Raw genomic sequence first — 27,111 nt, forward strand, 5'->3', positions numbered from 1 at the left:
ACAATATGTACAAACAAATAATAAATGCTATCATTTTACAGTCACAGTTAATGTTACAGCCTTTAAAGAACCATCTCTACCAAGCTGTAACTAGAGAATAAAGCAGGGCCAACAAACATTCTATCTGTCTCTGGTTTCAGGCTTCATGCAAACTTCAAAATTAACGTATGTGTCCCTTAGCAAGTGGTGAGAAAGAAACTCATGTTTCAGATACAGGTATGGGATATGTTATCTGGAAACCCATTATCCGGAAAGCTCTGAATTACAGGAAGGCCATCTCCCCATGACTCCATTTTAACCAAATAGTTACATTGTTTTTAAACTATTTATTTTTTAATAAAACTATATCTTTTACTTGATCCCAACTAAGATATAATTTACCTTATTGGAAGCAAAACCAGACTTTTGGGTTTATTTAATATTTCAATGATTTTATAGACGACTTAAGGTATGAATCCAGAATGCTTAGGTCCTAAGCATTCTGGATAAAAGGTCCCATAGCTGTAGTATGAAACGCCCAATTATTTCTTCCCTTTCATTTATTCTTTCATTCTTTAATACAGGGCATGCATAAGTGAGTGCACTTAAAAGCGCTAGCCCACCAAAATCTATTTTCTGCAATGTAATTCTAAGTTTCCAATATATAGACCTGTTATCCAGAATAACCAATCTTTCTGTAATTTGTCATGTCTTAAGTCTACAAAAATATCATTTAAACATTAAGGGGCAGATTCACTAAGGGTCGAATTTCGAAGTTAAAAATACTTCGAAATTCGACCCTCGAATTGAAATCCTTCGACTTCGAATATCGAAGTCGAAGGATTTAGCGCTAAACGTTCGTTCGATCGATCGAAGGATTTTTCGTTCGATCGAACGATTAAATCCTTCGAATCGAACAATTCGAAGGATTTTAATCCAACGATCGAAGGAAAATCCTTCGATCAAAAAAAGGTTAGCAAACCTATGGGGACCTTCCCCATAGGCTAACATTGACTTCGGTAGGTTTTATCTGCCGAAGTAGGGGGTCGAAGTTTTTTTTAAAGGGAAAGTACTTCGACTATCGAATGGTCGAATAGTCGAACGATTTTTCGTTCGATTCGTTCGATTTCGTTCGTATTCGAACGAATTTAACCAATTCGATGGTCAAAGTACCCAAAAAATACTTTGAAATTCGAATTTTTTTCATTCGAATCCTTCACTCGAGCTTAGTGAATCGGCCCCTAAATAAACCCAATAAGCTGATTTTGCCTTCTATAGGGATTTATAATGTCTCAGTTGGAATCAAATACAAGCTACTGTTTTATTATTACAGAGAAAAAGGAAATTATTTTTAGAAAATCCAAGATCTATGGGACATGGCCTTCCTGTAATTCAGCGCTTACTGGATAACGGGTTTCCAGATAACGGATCTCATACCTGTACATTGATTATACATTTTCAGTGGTATTAAAGTTGTGACTGTAACAGAAAAGGGTTAAACAAATACTACTTCCCATTGCCATTACTAATAACTTTGAAAGCCTTTAAATATTTTAATGCACGCAAGAATGCTGCTTAGACTAAAGCAACATTGTTTAAGTTCCCCTTGAACTTTTTCTCTGTATAACCTATAATGTTGCCAACTTCCCTGAGATATTATATCTTTCTGTCCTATTAAAGGAAAACTATACCCGAAAAATGAATATTTTAGCAACAGATAGTTTATATCATATGAAATGGCATATTAAAGAATCTTACCAAACTGGAATATATATTTAAGTAAATATTGCCATTTTACCTCTCTTGCCTTGGACCACCATTTTGTGATGGTCTGTGTGCTGCCTCAGAGATCACCTGACCAGAAATACTGCACCTCTAAATGTAACAGGAAGAAGTGTGGAAGCAAAATACAGAACTCTGTCTGTTAATTGGCTCATGTGACCTAACAAGTATGGCTTGTTTGTGTGCACCGTGAATCATACAATCCCAGGGGGCGGCCTTTATTTTTTAAAATGGCAATTTTCTATTTATGATTACCCAACGGCACATACTACAAAAAAGGATATTATTATGAAAATGGTTTATTGACATGAAGCAGGGTTTTACGTATGAGCTGTTTTATGCAATATATTTTTATAGAGACCTACATTGTTTGTGGGGTATCGTTTTCCTTTAATAACATGCAAAAACATTATTCCTATCAGCCCGTTGGTCCCCCCATATCCATAGGAGCATAGTCTGGCCTCCTGCTTTAATTATGGCCATTGGAAATGGCTCAGCAGAAGAAAGCAAAGGCAGATTCAGTTTCAGGATATAAATAAGGACAGTACTCAATATTCAAATATTTTAGACTAGACTTGCTTATAGCGGGTTCACACAAGGACGTTCTTAAATGTATTCCTAAATCCTGCCCTTTGCTTCCGTGCTGGTTGCAGAAAAAACGGCAGTATATAACTAAAATGCCATAAAAATGCATTTAAGTGGGATTTTTTTTTAATTTAAACGATTATAGTCATTGGTCTGTTTCTTTCTTTAAACCTGAGCTACTATGTAGATATGTATAACAGTACATACAGCATAAAAGAAGCGAAGGTAACAGTTCTCTATCAAAGGAGAATATCTCCAAACTGAAGAAAGACAACCCTGGATTGTGCAGTCTACTTATTAAACGGAGCATGTGATGTAGTCAAGGTCACATTGTTTGGTACGAGCATTTAATTAATCTATAATTTCTTTGGCTGAGTCACAAAGTGAAACCCATGACTTGTGGTTTTTAAGGAAGTCCCCCAAGAGGAAATGATATTTATTTTTTACTTTGTCACTTCCCTGTTGGGGAGTCTGAAATATTTAATAGATTAACTTGTGTGCAGTAAAGGATCAGTGAAGCAACTCTGCTTTCTTTTCTTTTAAAGGGACACAAACCATGTTTAACTAGTATGATAGAAATAATAATATTTCAACTGTTTCTATTTTTAAAAGAATGTTTTTGTTTTTTTATTTGCTACATCAGTCTCGTGTCTCAAATGCTAGCTGATACTGTATCACCTGGATCAAAAACAGGCTCCGCCCCTCTGTTTTTGGAGGGTGTGAAATCCGGTTTCATGGTAATAGGCAAGTAGCATGGCCTAGCAGATAAGAAAAATGATATAGTCTGTATACATATCCATAAAATAAAAGTATATTTTTTACTAGAAATCAGATACCTATAAGGAAATCAAGTTTTGTTTTTATTTTGAAAGTATTTTGGGCTCAGGTTATAATTATCTGTTATTTAATCAGGTTCTACTCATAACAACGGCCATGAAATTAAACATATGCAAATCAATAATTGGAGGCGTATCAGGTATAGTTAAAGAGAAAATTAGGTGAAAAAAACTTGCAATCATTTAGGTGAAAAAAACTTGCAATCATTTATTGACATGGCAATACCGCCTAACGCGTTTTGTGCATAAGACCATGCTTTACAGTTAATCCAATGTTCTGTCCAGGATGGGAGAAACACAAAAGCATAAATTTGTAATATTTACTGCCTTTAAGCCCTATAACCCAGTCATTACTCAGTCATTACCCAGTCAATGAGTTTAGCGGGTACCTTCTGTAGGTAGAGTTGCGGTATTGCCAAATTCTTCAGTATTTTAGTGATTTTTTCCCCCTAAGTGGTGATCCTGAATTTACTAGGGGGGGGGGGTGGTTACCATATGTATTGGTAACCCACCAAGTGAATCAGCCTTTACTTGTCCTTTAATACTATAAATTATAGCAATACAAACAATTCTTGTGTATCATAAGGCATTGTCATATCATGTGTTCTCTAAGTTGCATACCACTGCTAATTTATAGCAATCGTGTAAACTGGTGGTGTTTTCACTCTAAAAAAAAAGCTTTTTTAACTGAATGTAAGATTTAAAAAAAAAAAATGCTACTTTAGAGTTCTAAAATCCTCTTGTAAATAGAGCAAAATGTATCCAGAAATGAATTTTGAGTGTAATTCATTCATGTAATTCTTTCACTCTCTGTAGGTCAGTATCATGAGACTGAATGTGTAAGATCTCAATTTACACTTTCTCCGGGGCGGGCTGACGGGGATTGCAAAAACCCCATCTAAAAAAAGGCAAGAGGAAGAAAACAAACAATGAGGAAATGGTTTCCAACTGAGCATATGCTAGAGGCTAACATTCCAAGCGAAGCCAGCATCTCTGCTATTTCTGCTTCTCTGTGTGTTACAACAAAAAACACACAAAACAAAAATTCCCAGAAGAGGGACTTGCCCATGTGACTCAATAATACACACAGATATCTTGTACACAACAGGGCCTAGCCAGGGACCCTACTGGAATAATGTAGTCAGAAAAGTCAATGCTCACAGAGTGTTTGGGTTCAGGTTGTGGGTCGATACTTGTCTAATATATCAGCAGCCACTTACTGATAGCCTCATGCATTCCATGCTACACTACCTATGGCTAAGAGCTCTGCAGCACAAAATGTGCAAGGCTATTTTGTACTTGTATTTGTGTTTTGGTAAGAAAAAGTTTACTTTTCCTTTACAGGCGTCCTGCTGTGGTATCAGTGTGTGATAGTTGATATTTTGGCCCTAAAGAAATCAAGCATTTTCACACCTTATCCATACCTCCCAACTGTCCCGTTTTTTGCGGGACAGTCCCGATTTTGACAGCTGAACTTACAGTCCCGGATTGTTACTGAAATGACCAACTTTTCAATTGGTCTTCATTATTTACTTATAAATAGTTTTTGAATTATTTGTCTTCTTCTTCTGACTCTTTCCAGCTTTCAAATAGGGGTCACTGACCCCCATCTAAAAAACAAATGCTCTGTAAGGCTACAGTTATTACTACTTTTTATCAATCATCTTTCTATTCAGACCTCTCCTATTCATATTCCAGTCTCTTATTCAAATCAGTGTTGCCCGAAGAAGAGTCAATTTGTCTCCCCGAATCTCCTTGCGTGTCTCCAAAGACTCCAAGTGTATCGATTTAGAACAGTTTACAGGGTCGGCGACCCCCCCTCCCGAGCTACTTTAGAAGGTGAAAAATTACACTTTACACTTCAATATTAGAAAAACAGTGACACATAGAAAATAGAAAAGTAATTAGAAAAAGTTGTTATTTCTGGTGATCTATCGGAAAACAACTAGTTTGAAGGTGAACAACCCCTTTAAGGTATAGATGTCCACTGGGACAGGGACAGATGTGAATTTATAGGTACTGTATATATCTCTGTACATCTCTGTAGAAAATATCAGAGCTATATAAAGGATAATAATTCAGAACTGCCTCTAGTTCACCCACCAGTTATGAAGACAATATTTTAAAAGTGAGCACAACTGAAACTTATGATGCAGACGCCCATCCAGCTATGAGAAGGAATAGTGTTTCTAAGCAAAGAGGAGTATTATAATATAGTCATACTGTGGCAAGTGCAATTTCAAATGCTGTGTTCCAACTACTCAAAAGGGAGCAGATTCAGTTTTAAAACTGGCTACCTGCCAGGTTGTAGAAAGCTAAATATGTATATTTTTTGATATTCGAACATTCATTTTTAGCATCTGTTTCAGTTTCAGTTGTAAACAAGTGACTCTAGCAATAGAAAGAGAATGTTCTTGACTGCATGGAGGTGGGACATTCTTGCAGTACAACTGATAATATACATTTCCTAACAGCTTGAGTAAAGATTTTAGTCAAATATTACACAAAGCCCTAAAAGTTGTTTGATTTACAACACAAAGTATGTAAAACCAGGAAATGAATCACCGAGCGCAGCTGCCAAATCCCAATAGAAACTGCCAGATATGTTCCGTGCAGAAAAGAAGATTTGGATGTTTGGCCTTTTCGGGTAGAACTATGACCGCCATACTGCAAGTGAAGACACTAGTCACACTGAAGCCCCAAAAAAGTCTTGCACTAGATTGGAACAATCTAGTGCAAATACCCACTCAAATACTCACACATGGTGACTTTTTAAAGGATAATTGCACAAAAGGTATAATTGGGAACATATGAGAGTGTGGGACTACAACGTTATAAGTAAATACTACACTATAACATTTTTATTGTTTTCCCTTTTCATCCTACTTTTTTCCCCTGAGCTTTATTTAGCGTTGACCTTTTAAACTTTGGATTTTATTGTATTTACTCGAGGAGAAACGAGCATTGGTGGGTCGGATACTAAAGGGGAAGATCCAGAAACTTTGGTCATTTTTTTTAAGCAAAAACATAAAGTTTCAGCTTGTCAATAGCAGCAATGATCCAGGACTTCGAACTTGTCACAGGGGTCACCATCTTGGAAAGTGTCTGTGACACTCACATGCTCAGTGGACTCTGAGCAGCTGTTGAGAAGCTAAGCTTAGGGGTCGTCACTAATTATCAAGCAAAAAATGAAGTTGGCCTGTAATATAAGCTGATGCTACAGGACTGATTATTGCATTCTGATGCTAATTGCACTGGTTTCTGTGCTGCCATGTAGTAAGCTATCTGTATTAATTACTAATCAGCCTTATATTGTGACATTTCTGTGTACTGTATATTGTGAGTGGGTCCCTAAGCTCAGTAAGTGACAACAGCACAGAGAATGTGCAGTGAATCAGCAGAAAAGAAGATGGGGAGCTACTGGGGCATCTTTGGAGACAGATCTTTACTGGTAAAGCGCTGTGGTTGCCTTGGGCTGGTACAGAAGCACAAAACATAATGTACAACATTTCTGCCCTACTTCCTTAGATAAACTTTAGTTCTCCTTTAATGTGAAGAATTCCATAACCTTCAATAAACAATTAAATAAAGTCCAAATTTATCTCATTATTTTCTGAAAACTACTCTGACCAAATCCACATGGGTTTTTCCCCCTTATTTATCAATACATTTTCCCGAAAATTGCCTGTGCTGGAAAAAAAACCCAAAACATTGCGACAGAAACTAATCGTACACATTTTTCATATTTTCCACCCGAAAACTTTGATTCCTTCAGATTTTTGCCCTAAAACCACAAAATCTTAGGATTATTGCACGAAACCCAGCACAGATCAAGATATCTTTGGGACTTCTCTCGTTGACTTATACCGGCAGTTCTGAGATACCAGACTTTCAGATTCTGACTTTTTTCCATCCTCGGGGTATAATAAATCCCGAAAAATTTGTTTTTGGCATTTGGAGTTTAATAAATAACCCCCTACGTGCAGTGGCGTAACTAGATATTACTGGGCCCCACAGCAAATTATTTTTCAGGCCCCCAAAATTTTTAGCAGTTGACTTGTTTTACCAATATTTATTGAAACTGTATATGAATTAGGGCCTCGTGGGGCCCCTATACCTCCTGGGCCCCCCTGCAGGCGCAGGGTCTGCTTCCTCTATAGTTACGCCCCTGCCTACGTGTCAAGTATCCTAAAATATTCTTGCATATAAGAAAATGCTTTCAGTAGCAATCACAGTTACAAATAACGTTAAAACCACTAAAACTGTAGTAAGAATGTATATTGGAAATTGCTTAGGATTACATTTCCTTCATCAAGCAATTTTTAAAACCAAATCATAGTGATTGTAGAGAAATGCGGTTTATGCATCACTATTGGCAGCTGTCCTATAAGGGAGGAACAACAGATACAGAACCAAAACATGTCACTATCAAGACCAGTTAGTGTATCGTGTGTAAACAGTGTTTTTTTTTTTTTTACTTACTCATGATGTGGGAAAATGTAAATCCTACTCCTGTAACAGGAAAATGAAGGAGTGCTGAAACCAGTTTGTCTCCAACCAAGCATTACGAGTGAAACAAATGTGTGACACAGGGAATGTGTCCCTGTGAAGTTTACAAGGGTACCTACAAGCACATGGTACTTAAAGGGGTTGTTCACCTTTAAATTAAGTTTAGTATGGTGTAGAGAGTGATATTCTTAGACAATTTGCAATTGGTTTTCATTTTTCATTATTTGTGGTTATTTGCTTTTTATTCAGCAGCTCTCCAGTTTGCAATTTTTTAGCAATCCTGTTGCTAGGGCCCAAAGTAATTTAGCAACCATGCAATGATTTGAATAAGAGACTGGAATATGAATAGGAGAGGGCCTGGGTAGAAAAATGAGTAATAAGAAGTAGCAATAAAAACAGATTTGTAGCCTTAGGGCTCTTACTGACGAGCGTTTTTACCTGCGCTCCCCTGCGTTCCGTTTTTCTGCGTTCAGCCGCAGGGGAGCGCAGGAATAGACGCATTACTTTTTTTCCAATGGGGCTGTACTCACACATGCGCGGGTTGTGTTCGCCGAACACAGGAAAAATACAGCATGTTGCGTCTCAACCTGCGTTCGGCACCTACACGCGCCTGTGTGATTGTGTGTGAGCCCCATTGGAAAAAATGTAATGCGTCTATTCCTGCGCTCCCCTGCGGCTGAATGCAGAAAAACGCTCGTCAGTAAGAGCCCTTACAGAGCGTTTGCTTTTAGATGGGGGTCAGTGACCCCATTTGAAAGCTGGAAAAAGTCAGAAGAAGAAGGCAAATAATTCAGAAACTATAGAAAACTGAAGACCAATTAAAACGTTAATTCGCCATTCTATAACTTAATATACGTTAACTAAAAGTCGAACCACCCCTTCAAAAATACAAATCACCCCCCTGACTGTAGTGACTTAAGCTAGTGTCAGAAGAAGAAGGCATATAATTCATTTAAAAACGAAAAAAAAGGCAACCAAATGAAAAGTTGCGGCGCTCGATTTCTCCTCCCTGGCTATCTCCTATAGAAGGCAGGGAGGAGAAATCGAGCGTCGCACCATGGATCGTCACCCTGTTGCCGTTTCTGAAGAGGAGCGCAAGCGGAGAATCGCTAAGTTATTTCTTAATAAAGACTTTGCGGATTTATAGTTAAAAGTGTCTGTTTTTTTTTCATTTTGTTTTTCGTTTTTTAAATTTTTTATGTTACTGGTCTTTTGGAGTTAGCCATCCTATAACATACTGAAAGTTAAAGGAACAGTAACACCAAAATATGAAAGTGTTCTAAAGGAATGACAATACAATGTATTCTGCACTTGTAAAACTGGTGCATTTGCTGCAGAAACTCCACAATAGTTTATATAAACAAGCAGCTGTGTAGCCATGGGGGCAGCCATTCAAGGCTGAAAAAGGAGAAACCGCACAGGATACACAGCAGATAACAGATAAGCTCTGTAATATTCAATGGGATTCTTCTGTTATCTACTGTGTATCCTGTACTTGAATGGCTGCCCCCATGGCTACACAGCAGCTTGTTTATATTAACTATAGTAGTGTTTCTGAAGCAAACACATCAGTTTTACCAGTGCAGGGCAACAGTATATTATATTGTCATTCTTTTAAATCACTTTCAGTTTTTGGTGTTACTTTTCCTTTAACTAAAAGGTGAACCACCCCTTTAATGTGTATGTGCATGAGAACTTTGCACTCTGGGGAAAAAAAAGGTGGCGGAACCCTGGAGGTAAGTAGGGTAGATTAGGAATGGGAATTTGAAGAAAGCTGCACAGCATCCCTTTGCAATAATAAGAATGAAAACATCCTCTCTGTCACAGGGTTTAGTTGTAAAGATCTTCACAAACTAATGAAGAGTCAACTAGTCAATAGCAGTCATAGGGTTAATACAGAAAACTATTCCAGTAGTGAACTATGGGTAATAAGAATAACACCAGCACGGAATTACAAAATCATACTGGAGTTCCTCATTCCACACAATCATTCTTGGAGGCTGTTGGGTTCAGGAAGTCTGGTTGTTTTAAGCAGCAAATACCAACTACTTTTATTTTTAGACTCTACCTTGTCTTTTCTAATGTAATGTCAACACCAGCTCATATTTTTCATTTTTCTTTTGAATTATTTTTTCTGGAGCCCAATTTGTTTGTTGAAAGGGACCACTTCCCAGGGGCCCAGGTGACCAATGGGTTAATAATTGGGGTCCCCTGGAGGGAAGAGCCCTGGCCCCTGCTAACTTAGAGCCTAATGGTTTCTAATTGTGGTTTGTCTTGTTAGTACAGGTATCGGACCCATTATCTAGAAAGCTCCGAATTACAGGAAGATTGTCTTACATAGACTCCATTTTAATTAAATAATTAAAATTTTCAAAACCTTTTTCCTTTTTCTCTGTAATAACAAAACAGTATATTGTACTTGATTCCAACTAAAATATAATGAATTCTTATTTGAGGCAAAACCAGCCTATTGGGTTTATTTAATGTTTAAATTATTTTAAGCAGACTTAAGGTATGGAGATTCAAATTACGGAATCCGGAAAACACCAGGTCCCAAGCATTCTGGATAACCGGTCCCATACCTGTCGTTTATTTTTTAATTGAATAGTTCTTTAAAACTTAAATCTCTGCTAAAAATATCTAATTCAACAACAACAACAAAATATATACTGACCTTGCTATAGAACAGTTTAAAAAAAGTAATTTTTCAAAATGTCACTTCCATGAAGTGAAAGATCTGCAAACATTTCATGTGCAAATGCTTACCTTTCCCAAATATAACTTATCTCACTGGTGTACAGTGTCAATATTATTCAGCCACAAAGAATAGAAACTTATTTTTCCTGGTTCAACAGACCTTTCCCTTAACATGATAGTGAACCAGTCTGTAGATTTTTTTTTTTCTTACATTTTGGGGACTATAGTCAGCCAGGGATTTACTGCTGTTAGTGCCTATGGGTGCATGCAGAAAACGTATATATTTCCTTAGAGTTAAATTTTCAGGATGTTGTAATCCAAATAACTTTTGAAAAAAAAAATAATATATATATAAAAATGCCATGCTCAGGATATCAATCCTGTTATGTCAAACTAGGGATGGGATGGCTTTTCTGTGACCCTTCATATGGTCAATATGATGGTCAGTCTACAGACCCTCTTCAAAATGTCACCGCTGGGACCAGTGGTCTCACAACACAGATATCTGCCTTGGTTTCACATTAAAACAACAGCATTTAACACTTCAATAACCAATGTATACCTAATCAATATATTCCTCAGTCCCAGTGGCAATACAGAATGCCTTAAATTGTTGAATAATATAGAGGTCTGTAACTGACTCTGCATCATTACAAAAACTCTTAAGAGTAAACAGAATACATTGTACATACTTTGTTGCCTTGATTCTGCAAAGGGTTTTATGAAAACAGATTTAGACGTTCCTAGTCCCCAGATTAAGGGGGGATCTCCCTAAAAGCAGTACCAGTCTGGCTGTTGCTCTTCTTTGCATTACTGGTTGTGACTCCTGAAATAACATAGCAGAAGGCAGCAGATGAACAGCTGAAAGGAGAAAAGACTTCTGCTACATTATTTCAACACCAAATATGAGTTTGAGTCCCAGGAAAATTAGGTATCCCCAAAGTCCAGCAATTCTTAGGCTCTCCTCTCCTCCAAATCAAAAATTATTTTCTTTAATAACCGGATTGCTGTGTTCCTCCAAAAACAAAGTTTCTCGAGGACGGGGAAAACAGAAAAGAATATAATCTTTTTCTGTTTTCCCCGTCCTCGAGAAACTTTGTTTTTGGAGGAACACAGCAATCTGGTTATTAAAGAAAGAACATTATTTCAAGATTCAGAACCAGAGAACAAGAAGGCATATGTATATTTATTAGACCACGTACAGTATTTCAGTGACTTATCCTGCTTCACAGGCGCCACAGTACGCTAATCAATAACCACGCTGTGGCCTCAAGCTATAAGAGTATCTTCTAAAAAGCCGATGTGGTGGCTAAAAGTTCACATGGCTATATGTGAAACCATTTAGTCTGTATTTACTCCCAGCATCAGAACTAAAAGAGGCTAAGAAATGGCCCCAAGGTAATACAAACTGGCCTAGGGACTCCCAGCTCTAATCAAATCATATCAGGGCAGTATTTTTTTTTTTTTTAGTAATTTTAGTAAATAATTTAAAAAGTATCTTCCGCAATTAAAATGTTCCCAGTTCAATAGTGCTGCCATAATAGTTCCTTGCCAAGAGCTGCCCCCTGAGGCTGGGGCCCACTTCAGAAGCTACAGAGTTACAAGCAGAGCTGAATTAGCAGGCACAAGGCTCCTGTAGTGGTGTAGTCTTACCTGGTGGGAGGCACCGGGGAGGGTGGTGCGGGCTGAGGGGACAGGGTGAGAGCTGGGATGTCTGTGCTGCTGCTGCTGATGCTGTATGGATTTGCTCGCTGCTGCCACAGTCTGTGCAAGAGTCCTTGCTTACATCACACCACTCCATGCCCTCCTTTTCCCAGGGCCGCCCCTTTCATGACGCTGCCTGCTAAGGGCTGACTCTTGTGAAGTCTGAAGGGAAACCGACCGAGGGGGAACACACTGTGTGTGAGCAACTCATGACCTGTCACTGTCTGAGGTAAATAGTGGCCCACATGACATGTCCAGGTGGAAAGTCCTCACTGTATTAGGCCGCCGCCGCAGGGGATTCCTGACTTCAATTTCATACAGTAGATCAATACAATGAGGTAATGTGGTAAATCTCCCTAAAACTGATGTCTCACCAACACAGGTTTAAACAGGAAAATAAGTAGTGTAGAATAAAAAATAAATATTAGTTTTGCCTTGTTTCTGCCATAATGTATCGTCCTTTGACAGAATTCCAGTTTCCTGTTCCTTACACATGACAGTGGGCACACAAATGCCCCTCGCTCCTCCTCTTGCTGAGGCTCCTGAGTTGAGATCATCATCTTCAGGTCCGGAACTAGGGGAAGGCAGAAGAGGCAGCTGCCTAGGGCGCAACGATTGGGGGGCGCTGGGCAGCTACCTCTTCTGCCTAGACCAGACCTGTCAATAGACCTGCGCCCGAGAATTCTGCTTCAGTGTATGTTTGTATGAAAGGTGTTATTGCGCATGCGCACGCGAGCGCTACTGATGCACATGCGCATGTAAGCCCTGCTGCGTAGACAGAGATGGGGGAGAGCTGGCAGGTTGGGCTACCTAGAGCGCCCGGCCAGACAGGCCCGCCTCTGATCATCTTATCTGTGCTGCCGGAGAAGCCGGTCGGCTTGTGGCCATCCGTGGAAAGGCCACTAAGGCCCGGGCCTAGGGCAGCAGGTTTTTAGGGGGCGGCATGAAGCCCAACCAGCTTGGATCGGAAGCTCTGGGACTGATAATAGGATTGCCCCCCGGCCGGTATTTTACCGGCCTAGCCGAAGGCCGGGGCCGATATTACAAATTTACCATCAATGTAGTTGCCAGTGAATTTGTAATACCCTTAAAAAAAAAGCCCTTTGCCAGCCCCCATTTCCCTCAGAACTGGCTCCACACCTTTTTGCATTGCGGACCGCCTCTTTTGTTCCCGTGCCCCCACTGGCTGGTAAAACCTTTAAGAGAAGGTGGCAACCCTAGCGAATCATGAGATACAATCGTTTTTTAAATTTCCCATGCGCCAATCCCCAGTTCTCTTGATCTGATTATGAAAATTTGTGCATGTGCACAAATGAAGGGGAGGGGACAGGGGTGACAAACAGCAGCAGGCCTAGGGGCGCCCGCTATGTAAAACCGGCCCTGGGCATTGGCGTCTAATCTGACTGCACTATTCAAGTGTGCGCACTTCCAGGTAAGCTCTTAAAGAGGCAGGTGGCGCCAAAATTATTTTCAGTATGTGTGCTGCTACACCAAATCTGTATATGTGTATTCTGACTACTGCTCTGGAAGGCATATATTGTGCTATGCGATGCACTCACGGTCCCAGGTAGTTACCATAGTTAGTTACTGTTAGTTAGTTAGTTACATACTTAGTTACATAGGTAGTTACTGGCCCCATAGTTACCTAGGTAGTTACTGGCCCCATAGTTACCCATGGGATTTTATATGTTTGGAGCTCAGGTTGATTAAAGCTTAACCTGTTTTGTGCATGTGTTTTACAGGCTGTCTGTAATGAGTCACAGAATGAGAGAGCTTTTGGGACTAATGATTGACGGAAAGTAACTTCTGGCCGGAGCTCATCACATGGAGATGAACCCAGAAGATGCAAAACCTCCAGACAGGAATGTGTGACGTGTAGACATGTGTAGACCTGCTATGCATCCATAGGGTTAGCAGTTGTGTCAAGAAGAGCATTGTGGCTGCATCACTTGCATGCGGATTCCCAGTCAAAGCATAACTTGTGCTCTCTGCCCTTTAAGGGAAACATTCTCTTCTGGGAATGTCTGGACCAGATCATCTCCAAGGGTTCAGCTGGTAAATTCTCATTCTTGCCTCAGGACAGAAAAGACAAGAAACCTTTTAGGAATCAAAAATCCTCCTTTTGTGACTCAACAACAATATAAACTGGGCAAACCCTTCTCCTGCCAATCATGGAGATCAGGGTTTCAAAACCAAGATAAAAGAGAATAGAATAGATAGACAAAAAAAAAACGCATGAAGGTGAGCAAGCCCCTCTGTCTCAGATGGGAGGCAGGCTACAGACCTTTGGCACAGTGCGGGGTCAACACATCACAGACACTTGGGTCCTCAACACAATTTCAAAAGGCTACGCTTTAGAACTGGAGAATTTTCCCAGACAAAGCTTCATATTATTAGAAAAACCAAGATCAGGAGAAGCAACAAAGGGTCTACAATACATTCTCTTCAACAAAGGTGTCATTGAAGAAGTTTCAAAACAAGAATATTTCACAGGAATCTACTCACCCACCTGTTCCTAAAACAAAAACCCAACTATTTAGTGTAATTCTCAACTTAAGGATCCTCAATCAACACTTACAGGTCCAAACATTCAAGATGGAATCTATAAGAACCATATCAATGCTCATTTGCCCTGGAGAATGGATGGCCAAGATAGATCTATCGGATGCTTATCTCCACATTCCCATATGGGGACCTCCCAAGAGATTTCTCCGCTTCTACTTCTTGGAAAGAAACTTCCAGTATCGGGCCATCACATTTAGCCTGTCTACAGCTCCCAGGGTGTTTACTAAAATCCTCGCTCCCCTACTAGCACATCCCCGAAAGAGGGGAATACAGATTTTTGCCAAAATCTGGATGACCTGCTCATCAAGGCACCCATTTGTCAGATATTACACGAAAACACCTCAAGACGATGGTAACTTCCCTATCAGAATGGGGGGCAGTTGATCAACTAGGATAAGTCGGTCCTGATCCCAACTCAAGAAATTTCCTTCCTGGGGACCATTATCAACACAGATTACATCTGAGGCTCCTCCCAGAGAAAATCCCAGATGTTCAGGATCAAGTTCAGTGGTTCTGCCTTCACCCCATCACATCGGCAAAACTATGCCAACAGATATTAGGGAAACTCAATTCCACCATAGACTTTGTCAAATGGAGCAGAATTCACACCACTTGGATGGTATTCCTAAAGCAGTGGGACAGGGATCACTTGAGAGACTACCAGACCATTGTGTTATCAGAGAATACTATACAGTCCATAACATGGTGGATGGAGGAAAAGAACCTAAAGATTCCGTTTCACTAATGCCTCATGTTTGGAAAGTCATCACAACGGATGCCAGTGGCCTAGGCTGGGGAGCTCACTATAAAGGCCTTGTGTGCCAGGGTTCCTGGTCCAAAGAGGACAACAGGAAGAGCTCCAACTGGAGAGAACAAAATGCTGTGTACCTGAGTTTGAAAATAAATATTTAAAAAAGTCTATGGCATCTTACAGCAGCTCCTCTAATTAAATGGGCCTGGTCTTGTGATCTGCACAATATAGGTGCAACTGATAAACTGGTAAATGGGGTTAGTACTGGTGCCTTTTGATTAATAACCCAATAGACTGTAACAGAGGGGGCAATCATTCCTCCCTGTTACCTGGGTAGACCTACAGGACACCCCAGCACCAGCTTAAAGATAAGTGGAGGTCATCCAGTTTGTGTTTCAATGCAAGACACAGCTTTTAGCAAGTTGGCCAGATAGTTTAAATAAATGTTACCCACTTACAGTTGCAATAGGTCTAGATGAGGCTATAGGGAGCCCAGTGGGCGTTGTGTAATATGTAGTCTCAATATATTTAAGAAAAATATCACACCCACGTTAAAGAAATGGCATATTTTATGAGAAGATTTCTAATTCTGTATATTTAGCTGCCAAACAGAGCTGCCACATTGCTTGCTTCAGTTATAGCATGCTGTGTAGATTTTATTTGGATGGCCAAATAGTGGCAATATAAGATTAATGGAGAATATTTTTTGGAGAATATTTTGCCAGTGAAGTAGTATTGCATCACCAACATAAATAGGGTTACATGATACATTAAGCTATGTCGTCTTTTTAAGGCAGAGAGAAAATAGGCACTAGTTATAGGGTTTATTCTACCTATACATTTATGTTGTTACTCCAACACCTCACAGCCCTGCCCCGTACATTATCACCTGCCCTTTTCTCTACTGGCAGGTATTGCTGATGACAAAAGGAGGCAACCCTACTGCGAGTACAGCCAGCATTCAGCAATACACTGTAAAATCTGCTTGCTTGGCTAACTTGGCAAACAAGCAGATCTTTTTCTGATTTGGCAACAAATGCACAGGACGAAATGTTCAGTCACTTGGCCCCCTGGCTAATGTTTAGATAATTATGGAGGTCTAGGGAGACCCAACAGAAGAGTGCTGCATCTATGCACTGATACCGTCCTAGCCCAACAGAATTTTTTTTAACTTGCCCAGAAGCGGTAGAACAAAATGCTAAATTGTTCCAAAACCATTAAAAATAAAGACCAGTTGCTTCTGAATATCACTGCTTACATCATATTAAGTTAATTTAAAAGTACACTACCTCTTTAACTTACAACTTTAAGTGATCAAGAATACAAATTTATAATACACATTCATTATTGTTAATCTGTTTTATGTGATTTATATCACAATATTCCTTTTATTATGAGTCAAGCTTAACAAATAACTTGCTGTCAAGTGGTGAAAATGCTGAGAACCCAGTAGTTAAACCCAGACTACAGGTCATGGTATACTACTAAAGTTGCGTCAGAAATATTAGAGACAGTCAGTATTCCTAGGATATTTTAACCCTTTTCCTACCAATATTTATAGTTGGTGGGAGAAGTGTCCATAAGAATAGGGTTAGCAGTAATCAGCTCCTGTTTGTTTTTTTTAACCCGAATCCAGCGTTATACAGGAACGGGACCTGGGGTTTTCTGGATACGCGATCTTTCGGTAATTTGGACCACCATACCAAAAAATTATGTAAGTATTAAACAAACCTAATAGGCTTATTTTGCCTTCAATAAAGATTAATTATACCTTAGTTAGAAACAAGTACAAGGTACTAATAGATTATTACAGAGAATGGGAAAATAATTTTTCAAAATGTGAATTATTTGATTAAAATGGAGTCCGTGGGAGATGGCCTTCCTGTAATTTTGGAAATTTCTATATAACATGTTTCTGAATAAAGGATCTCATACCTATACATATTTCATTAAATTGAGAAATTTGGGATTTAGGGACAGTTCCCTTCCTCCTCACAAGATTGTGTGTGTGTGTGTGGGGGGGGATTTATTGTGATCAGGGGATTTCTCTGGTGTAGGCAATAAGGGGGTTCCCCACCCACTACCAAGAATGCAGCTCCAGAAACCTCAGGTAAGGTACTAATGTATTATACAGTATGTATGGTTTGTAAAAGTAGAATGAAGGTTTGTTGGATCCACAATAATTATTAGGTTAAATGTAGAGGGGCCCTTCTCATGGGAGCTGGAAGGAGTGCCTATGCCATAGGAGCAAAACTATAGAAGATGCAGACCTTGCTTCCCCAGCTGCAGGGGAGCCCCGGGAATGTAGTGTGTTCTATATGTGTGAGTGTGTGTAAAAGAAGTCAACTTCTGGAGGTTTTGGGGGTGGAGGGCTACATTTTTTTTTTTGCTGTGGGGCCTAGTTACTCAACTGCCAGTCTAAAATTGTGTTCATCTAAGAAAGCAAAATTATGTTAAGCCCTTTTTGACTTTTTTAAATGTCAGAAACAGAATGCATTTTGTCGAGCACTGACCTCTTTTTCCCTTGGTGGGAAGAAACACAATGACATAGGGGTCTTTCTATAGCTGCATTGCACCACCACCATAACCTGTTTTCCCTAGTTATTCCCAGAGTAGAATTGGAAATACTTATGCAGGTATAGACTCCATTTTATCCAAATATTCAAAAATGATTACCTTTTTCTTTGTAAAAATAAAACAGTACCTTGTAGCTGATCCTAACTAAGATATAATTAATCCTTATTGGGGGCAAAACCAGCCTATTGGGTTTATTTAATCTTTACATGTTTTCTAGTAGACTTAAGGTATGGAGATCGAAATTACAGAAAGATCAGTTATCTGGAAAATCCCATGTCCTGAGCATTCTGGATAACAGGTCCCATACCTGTACACAGTATAGTTAAAAATCATAACGGTTTAATTCACTGGGACTGACAAACATTGTCACCTCCAATAAATGTGCGTTTTTTTGTCCGGTAAAGTAAGGGGTACATTAGGACATGACTGTGAATATCTCCTGCCCCCCCAGTGTCAGGGTCTGCTTCTTCAATAATTACAGCCCTGGAGATGACTCAGGGAAAGGAAACAGAATTTAAGAAGGAATACTGAACTCTGCTAAGTTCCTATATTACACCACAATGTGTCATGCACTTAGAAACCGCTGTCTTATTGCTCAGGAATTTTAACTTGTGTTTTGATAAATTGTCCAGCTTAGGTCAAATACAGTACTAAACTAGGGTATCCACCTTTTCTGGTAAAAAATACCGGCCTATATATTTATCTTTTTTCCCTTTTGATAACATTGGGATCAGCCATCATTTTTACCAGCCAGGCCAGTAAAATACGGGGCAGGTGGCAACCCTTTACTAAACACACAACCCCAAATGCACGCCAGTTGCTACTGATGCATCTGTGTTTTGCTATGCAAACTTACCAAGCATTCCAGATAGCAGATGCCATACCTATATGGTATTTCAGTGTTATCACTAGAAAGCAGTGTTCAGCAGTCCGGATTTGTGGAAAAGCCACAAAGGCCCTGGTCTAGGGCAGCAGAATTTTAGGAACGTGCTTAAAAATGTATTGTTTCCGGGTGATTTTTGAAAATTTCAGAAAAAAAAACATACTTATCCCACCTATCTGTTTCATTTCCTGCTGCCTCCTTTCCCAGGCTGTGCAGGGGAGCCACCGGCACTCAGCAAACTGCACTGTAGCATAGGAACCAATCAGCTGCTAGGCTGACCTGATATGGAACTGAAGTCTGTCTTGTGTGACTGCGGGACTGTGATTGGCTGTCCCCTTCTACTATGCTTCGCAGAGAAAGTAGGACACGCCCACCCCTAACAGATCTATGGGGAGCTGTGATAAAGGGACCATTTTTAACCCAGAGTGAACTGAGCACCATTTATTATTCATTATTGCCTGCAAAATGAGGAGTTTTTCATTTATCCTATAGGTTTCCTTTAACACTGGGAATAATTATGCTGGTTTTGGATAGTGTATATATCAGAGGCATCAGGTGGGTACAGAGTAAGCCTCCACAGTAGAGAAAAGCTTGACCTGACCCGAACCCGGCCGACATGCACCTGCCAACAACCAGCTTCCTTCCTCCTTTTATAAACCCACACCGGCCATGCCACAAAAGAGGCGGTGCAGGCAGGTAGGCGCCTATAAAACCAGAAGCCGGAAGTTGGCAGTTTAATGTCACAGATGGGCAGAGCAGGCAGAAAAGCTAAACCCGAACCCATGACCTGCAAACGGTGCAGCGAGGTCGGCTCGAACCCACTGGAACCCTCTGGTTCCCCTCTGGTTCCATGTGTAAACCTGCTGGTCCCGAGGGTATCGGGCTGGCCAGCACATCACTACTCCCCAGGATAGAAACAGCCCTCTGTAAACAATTTTATAGCAAGACTTAAGTGACACAACAGCCCACCAGCAAGATGTGGCTAAAGGTTTCATTCAGATACTGGCCTCTATTTAGATAAACTGTTATTTTTCATTTAGCAATACTGCATAGGTCACCAAAATACCTCTGTAAGTGACCTAAGCATTAACGGTAGATGAGTGCCAACAACGGTAGATGAGTGCCAACAAATCAGACAAAGAGAACAAAATATTACATAACTCTCTTTTCCTTGAAATGACACATCTCAGTAACACAGACTGACAAAGAGGAGACCTTGAGTCACAAACTGACTCCTGAGCCTCTCCTCATACAGTGCTGCTGTTACTAATAACTGCCTGCTTAACGATTTAACCCATAAAGTAATTGCACTAAGCCATGTTATTATGCGGTTTTGGGAGTAATACTTCTGTGACTAAAAAGCTTTTAGCCGCAGCAGAAATATACACTGCACAATACATACACAATAGAAGTATGAAACCATCAATGTAAAATGGTTGATGAGCAAATTAATGTGGTTTAATTCTGGGTGTCAGGGCACTTAACAGCTCAACCAAATGTTGGTCAGGGTCTTATCAGAGGAAACAAACCCAACCCAGCACTGGACTGAAGAACAGTTCAAAGCACACGGACAATTAGCTCAGTGTTTGTAAATAAGCCACACACTAAGTTTCCTCTGACAAGCTCAGTACTTTAAGGGGCCGATTCACTAACTTCGAGTGAAGGATTCGAAGTAAAAAAACTTCGAATTTCGAAGTGTTTTTTGGGCTACTTCGACCATCGAATGGGCTACTACGACCTTCGACTACGACTTCGAATCAAACTATTCGAACTAAAAATCGTTTGACCATTCGATAGTTGAAGTACTGTCTCTTTAAGAAAAAACTTCGACCCCCTAGTTCGCCATCTAAAAGCTACCGAACTCAATGTTAGCCTATGGGGAAGGTCCCCATAGGCTCGGCTAACTTTTTTTGATTGAAGGATATTCCTTCGATCGTTGGATTAAAATCCTTCAAAACGTTCGATTCGAAGGATTTTATCGTTCGATCGAAGGAATAATCCTTCGATCGTTCGATCGCACTATTGCGATAAAATCCTTCGACTTCGATATTCGAAGTCGAAGGATTTTAATTCCCAGTCGAATATGAAGGGTTAATTAACCCTCGATACAGTGTCGGACTGGCCCGGCGGGATACCGGGAAAATACCCGGTGGGCCCCGACCCTAGTGGGCCCCCGCCGGGCCAGACCCCCTCTCCCAAACAGTTTTTTAAAAAAATAAATAAATAAAATTTCGGCGCATCGCAGCGCCGTTTGCGCATGCGCGCTGAGCGCCGTTTGCGCATGCGCGCCTAGCGCCATTTGCGTGATGCGCCGCCTAGGAAATTATGCCGAGCGGCGATTCGCCTAGGTAGCGGGGGCCAGAGGGGGGCCCTGGACACCAGTCCCGGTGGGCCCCGGGCCCCCCAGTCCGACCCTGCCTCGATATTCGACCCTTGGTGAATCGGCCCCTAATTTTATAAATATAATGAATATCATGTACATTATCTAGTTAGGGCATGCCCTCAACAACTTGTACCAAGAGAAGAAACATAGCTCATAGCTACCAACTTCAGTAGAACTCAGCTATTCTAAAGGACCAGTACATCCATAAAATAGCCACAAAATAATGTACAGATAATATTCACAGGGTTGTTAGAAAATTAAGTATGTGTATACCAGCTATATCTTAGACACTTTGCAATTTGTTTTCATTTTTGTGTGTTTTCTTTGATGATTTTTATAGTTATTGTTGCGTACCTATTGGGCTTCTAACCTAAACTATTATCTGTCTAGTAAGGATTTATAACCAGCCAGTGAGCAAACTTAAAATGAGAATGAAAGAGCAATAGGAGAGGGACTGAAAAGTAAAATAAACAATAAATATAAAGAATTACAGTAAAACCAAAGCCCTACAGTCCATCTGGTTTTTTTTATTAGAGTTATAGTGACCCCAGCAACCATGCACATTTCTAGCTGCAGGCTTCAAAGAGAATTAGTGGAAAGCTACTAATTAAACAATAAAATATGCAAAATACATGTTGAAGACCAAATTAAAAAGTTGCTTAAAGGAGAATTCAGTGGGATGTGGCAAGTTGTTACCTATTACCCCAGGCTGGCAGCTCTCCTCTTTAAAATCTCACCAGCCTGGGATACTGCACCACCTCTTTTTTCAGGTCTTCCAGGGTCCTCCTTTAGGCATGAGCATGTACACTACTTTCAATAAGCATTTTTTTTTTTTTTCAAAATACAATGGGAAAAGTGAAAAATGTGTTCATACAGGTATGGAACCTTTTATCCAGAAACTTCGTGGACCTGGGATTTTTCTGGATTACGGATTTTTCCATAATTTGGATCTTCATACCTTAACTCTACCTGAAAATCATGTCAACATTAAGTAACCCCAATAGGCTGATTTTACTTCCAATAAGGATTACTGTAATTACATCGAAAGGTGGCCATACACGGGCCGATAAAAGCTGCCGACAGACCAAGTCGGCAGCTTATTGGCCCGTGTATGGGGGCCCCCGACGGGCTTCCCCGATCGAGATCTGGCCGAAAGTCGGCCAGATCTCGATCGGATGGGGTTAAAAATCCCGTCGGATCGCGGCCGCATCTGTTCGTTGATGCGGTCCCGCGATCCGACCGCCCGTTTGGCGAACGCTAGGATCCGATCGTTGGGCCCTAGGGCCCACGATCGGATCAGCCCGATATTGCCCACCTCAAGGTGGGCATATCGGAGGGAGATCCGCTCGTTTGGCGACATCGCCAAACGAGCGGATCTATCCGTGTATGGCCACCTTTAGTTGTGAACAAGTTCAATGTACTGTTTTATTACTACAGAGAAAAAATTTGGATAAAATGGAGTCTATGGGAAATGGATCGGATCTTTGTGGATAACGGGTTTCCAGGTAACGGGTTTCCCGATAACAGATCCCATACCTGTATATAAATTAATTTATCCAGTGAATTTGTTTTTTTTTTTTGCTCCGGGTGAAATTCTCTTGTAATTGACTGGTTACGGGAAAAGTCTCACTAACAGGGCAGAATATATGTTTACACCGAATCACAAAAAATAATACATTTTGCCTAAAAAGCTTGAGGCTCTTGGTAAACATGCCGTTTTAACAGTTACCTGAATGGGTCCTTGTCAGTTGTGTGTGTGTGTGAGAAGCAATAACAATGTTTTTTTCAAGGAATAGATTAAATGAAACGGCTGGAAAACACACTGTTGTGTTCTTTCCTATGCTGATGTTTACCCTGTTTCTATTTTAGAGCCCACTGACAACATGTTGCTGTAGTGCTCCTGGTTGATTTAAGGCCCTGTGTCCTAACTTTGCTTCTTGATGTTGCTTGACTAAAACTCCCAGCATTCTTTAACTCATAATTAGAGATTAATGTATGCTGGGAGTCCTATTAACATCAGGGGACCCAAGGTTAAGAAACAGGGGACCCAAGGTTAAGAAACAGGGATACAAGGCAATGAAGACAAGATGCAGTTAATAATGGTGTATGTGCTGCCTTTTGCCTACCCAGGCAGACAGATGCTACAGTTCCCAAGTAACTTGGCACATACATAATGAAAGGAGATTAGGAAAGTGCACAGTACAGAGAGATGACATTGGCACTGCACAGAGTGGGTACCCAATCATAAATATACAGTAGCTTTATGCAGTACAGTCAGGGGGTGATTTGTATTTTTAAAGGGGTGGTTCACCTTTAAGTTGACTTTTATTATGTTATAGAATAGCTATTTCTAAGCAACTTTTTAATTGGTCTTCAGTTTTCTTTTTTTGTTTGTTGTTTTTGAATTATTTGCCTTCTTCTTCTTCTTCTGACTCTTTCCAGCTTTCAAATAATTGGGGTCACTGACCCCATCCAAAAGACAAATGTTCTGTAATACAAATGTATTGTTATTGCTACTTTTTTATTACTTATCTTTCTGTTCAGGGCCTCTCCTATTCATAATCCAGTCTCTTATCTGAATCAATGCATGGTTGCTGGATATATTTGTACCCTAGCAACCAGATTGCTGAGATTGCAAACTGGAGAGCTGCTGAATAAAAAGCTAAACAACTCAAAAACCACAACCGATAAAAAATTAAAATTAGTTGAAAATCTTTTAAAAACATATCACTTCTATTTGTACGCCAGCAATAATGTTTTGTTTTTTCTTTTTTTCTTTAGGTTTTAAAAATTAATTCATTCATCCTCCCCGGCTTGCATAAACCCATTAATTAGGTTGCCTTCTTCTCCTTTTTCTCAAGCTAATGCATTTCTTTGCAATTTCCCAACAAAATGCATCAAACTTTAACAGTTTAGTAAGTCAATGATCCGGCATCCTAAGCTAAATGAATGATTTTTATATTTTAGAAAAATGGTAAAAATAGAAACTGAGAAAGAATGTTCATCATGTACCATTTGAATATAAATGGTATAGGTATAGGATATATTATTATCCATAATGCATGGAATCTGGTAAGGGTTTTTCCAAAATTTTAGTCAACATACCTTATGTCTGCTAAATAACGTTGAAACATTATATAAAGCAATAGGATCATTAAGCCACCAATATGGATTCACACAGCTTAGTTAGGATCAAGTACAAGGGGCTGCTTATTATTACAGAGAAAAATATATTTTTTTTCTATAAATTAGAATTATCTGTTTATTATGGACTGTATGGGAATTTGAGCTTTCTGGATAACAGATTTACGGACAAGGAATCCCATACCTGCATAAAGGTATTTATTTTTATACATAAACACAGACACTCCATTACAACATGTGATTGTGGTCTTGCCATAGATAGTTGCAACAGCTCTACAATCCTATTCTAAAGAAATTGTGAAGGTCACGTGTTACTTTTGGCATTGATTACTTTTTTGCTGCAACACTGGGATTTTAATCATAACGGTGTTCTCAGTGGCGCAATAATGTAGTGTTCTTCTATACAGAATTCCTCCCAGCTGTTCTCTTGAATTAAATCTTGTACATTGCTGTAGAAGCGTTTTCAACTCATCATACAGTATATGTAAAGTGTGGAATTATTACTGAGCCTGCCCCCTAGTGGAACATTCTTTTGCATAAAAATAAATGTAATTCTAACCAACGTTCTATTATACACGGATTTTAAAGCTATGTATTTGCAAATATCGTCATTGAAAGCAGTATCTGTCTTGTTCTATCCACTGCTTGAATCACTGCAGAAACAATATAGCAGAAATCAACTCTCCTCCAGCCAACACTCTTATCCCCACAATCAGGCCAGACTGAGAATTAAAATCGGCCCTGTTATTTCAGGTACAGAGAGGCCCAAACAGGCCTTATAGCAGCTCCCCAGGCATTTGCCAGAACCTACAGATTGCCAGTCCGGGCCTGCCCACAATGCCTTGCATGCTGCTGTTATTGTCCTTCTTCTAAGATGTTAATTACAGAATATGCAAGACATTGTGGGAACTGGAAGCTTGGTCCACCTGGCAATCAATATTGGAATACTGATTAGTATTCTATTTTGTTCATTAGACAAATATTCATTGGATGGCCATGTTCTTTAATAAGCATTGTAGCCTTTCTTGAACTGTCCAATCCGGACACTGGGCTGTACAGGTGAAACCCGGACAGGCGGCAACTCTAAAGGAAAAGCTCTCAAAACTATTTGGGGTTTGTTATCCTGTAAGATATCTAAACTGCAGAATAAACTACAGTAGCATATTTCAATTTTTTTTTATATAAAAACATAAATAAAAAAAAGTTTCTACAGCATTTCTTAGCCTGCATAAAATACATAAATGGATTTAAAAAACAAAACAAAGGATATTTTATATTCCTTTATCATTTAAGATTGTGTTCTCTGATCATACCCTTAGTCCTAAAGCACCCATTGGATCTCCAAATGACTATTCTATTGAATTCTCTTTTCCAATAGAAACACTGTCTCCACAGCTACTGCAATCATGTCAGAGGAAAGCATTAGGGAAAAATATACAGTATATATATATTTTTTGTTCTGCAGAATTCATGAATGGCTCAGGCAGAGGTAGTCTGCTAAAGAACCTTTGTGAACGTGGCTTTATGACAATAATAGATACTACTGGCTGGGAGCCCAGGAGGGGGGATCTGCATGGATGTGAAGGTACAAATGGCCAGTGCTTAGCAACCACAACTCCCTACCTAAATAAGGCTTTTCATGGAAGTCACGACTGATCGCTAGGACAGATAGCACCAGGCACCGTACATCAGATTTCATCTCATTTTACCAACACAGGCAGCGAATCCCCATCCACTTTAGCAAATGAATATCCAAAGAGCTAAAGCTGAGGATGAATGTTTATCCTGTTACTCCGATTCACAAAATAAACACCAGGACAAGCTTCACACAAGTGCTAAATGATGGGCTGCATGTTTCGTGCAAGGGTGGAATGAAAAAGTAAGCAAATCAAGAATACTGCCATCAAAATAAAAGCCTTTTTATTTGTGCGTCAAAAAAAATTATACTTGGGGGCCGATTCACTAAGCTCGAGTGAAGGATTCGAATTAAAAAAATTCGAATTTCGAAGTATTTTTTGGGTACTTCGACCATCGAATTGGTTAAATTCGTTCGAATTCGAACGAAATCGAACGATTCGAACGAAAAATCGTTCGACTATTCGACCATTCGATAGTCGAAGTACTTTCCCTTTAAAAAAAACTTCGACCCCCTACTTCGGCAGCTAAAAGCTACCGAAGTCAATGTTAGCCTATGGGGAAGGTCCCCATAGGCTTGCTAACCTTTTTTTGATCGAAGGATTTTCCTTCGATCGCTGGATTAAAATCGTTCGAATCGTTCGATTCGAACGATTTAATCGTTCGATCGAACGAAAATCCTTCGATCGATCGAACGTAGGATTAGCGCTAAATCGTTCGACTTCGATATTCGAAGTCGAACGATTTTAGTTCCCAGTCGAATATCGAGGGTTAATTAACCCTCGATATTCGACTATTGATGAATCGGCCCCCTAGTGTATTCCTTTTATTATATTAACTAACACACCTTCTCAGAAGACACATTTTTGGAATTGGAAGGTTTTTATTAGCTGAAGAAGATTACAATTAAGATTACTGTTAATGAAACGGATCCAGGGATTGGGCTGAATGAGATTTCCAAATCGGCAAAGATTTTTACCTCCCAACTGTCCCATTTTAAGACGGACAGTCCCTCTTTTGACAGCTCAACCTGCAGTCCCTCATTTGTACTGGAAAGTCCTGTTTGTCTCTGCACTGAACA

At 39.8% G+C, this 27,111-nt stretch overlaps 1 protein-coding gene across 3 annotated transcripts in view; it reads right to left on the reverse strand.

The window, feature by feature from the left end:
* zc3h12b.L (zinc finger CCCH-type containing 12B L homeolog) overlaps positions 1-27,111 on the reverse strand; it is a 63,073-nt gene that overhangs the window by 13,276 nt on the left and 22,686 nt on the right. The window contains exon 1 of one of the 3 annotated variants that reach the window (XM_018229792.2): positions 12,042-12,137. The exons of the other annotated variants lie outside the window; for them this stretch is intronic. The gene's annotated coding sequence lies outside the window, so the exon portion shown is untranslated. Of the gene's footprint in view, positions 1-12,041; positions 12,138-27,111 lie in introns of those variants that run through there. 3 annotated transcript variants of the gene reach the window in all.

The sequence above is a fragment of the Xenopus laevis genome, chromosome 8L (assembly GCF_017654675.1).
Source record: "Xenopus laevis strain J_2021 chromosome 8L, Xenopus_laevis_v10.1, whole genome shotgun sequence".
Taxonomy (NCBI): Eukaryota; Metazoa; Chordata; class Amphibia; order Anura; family Pipidae; genus Xenopus; species Xenopus laevis.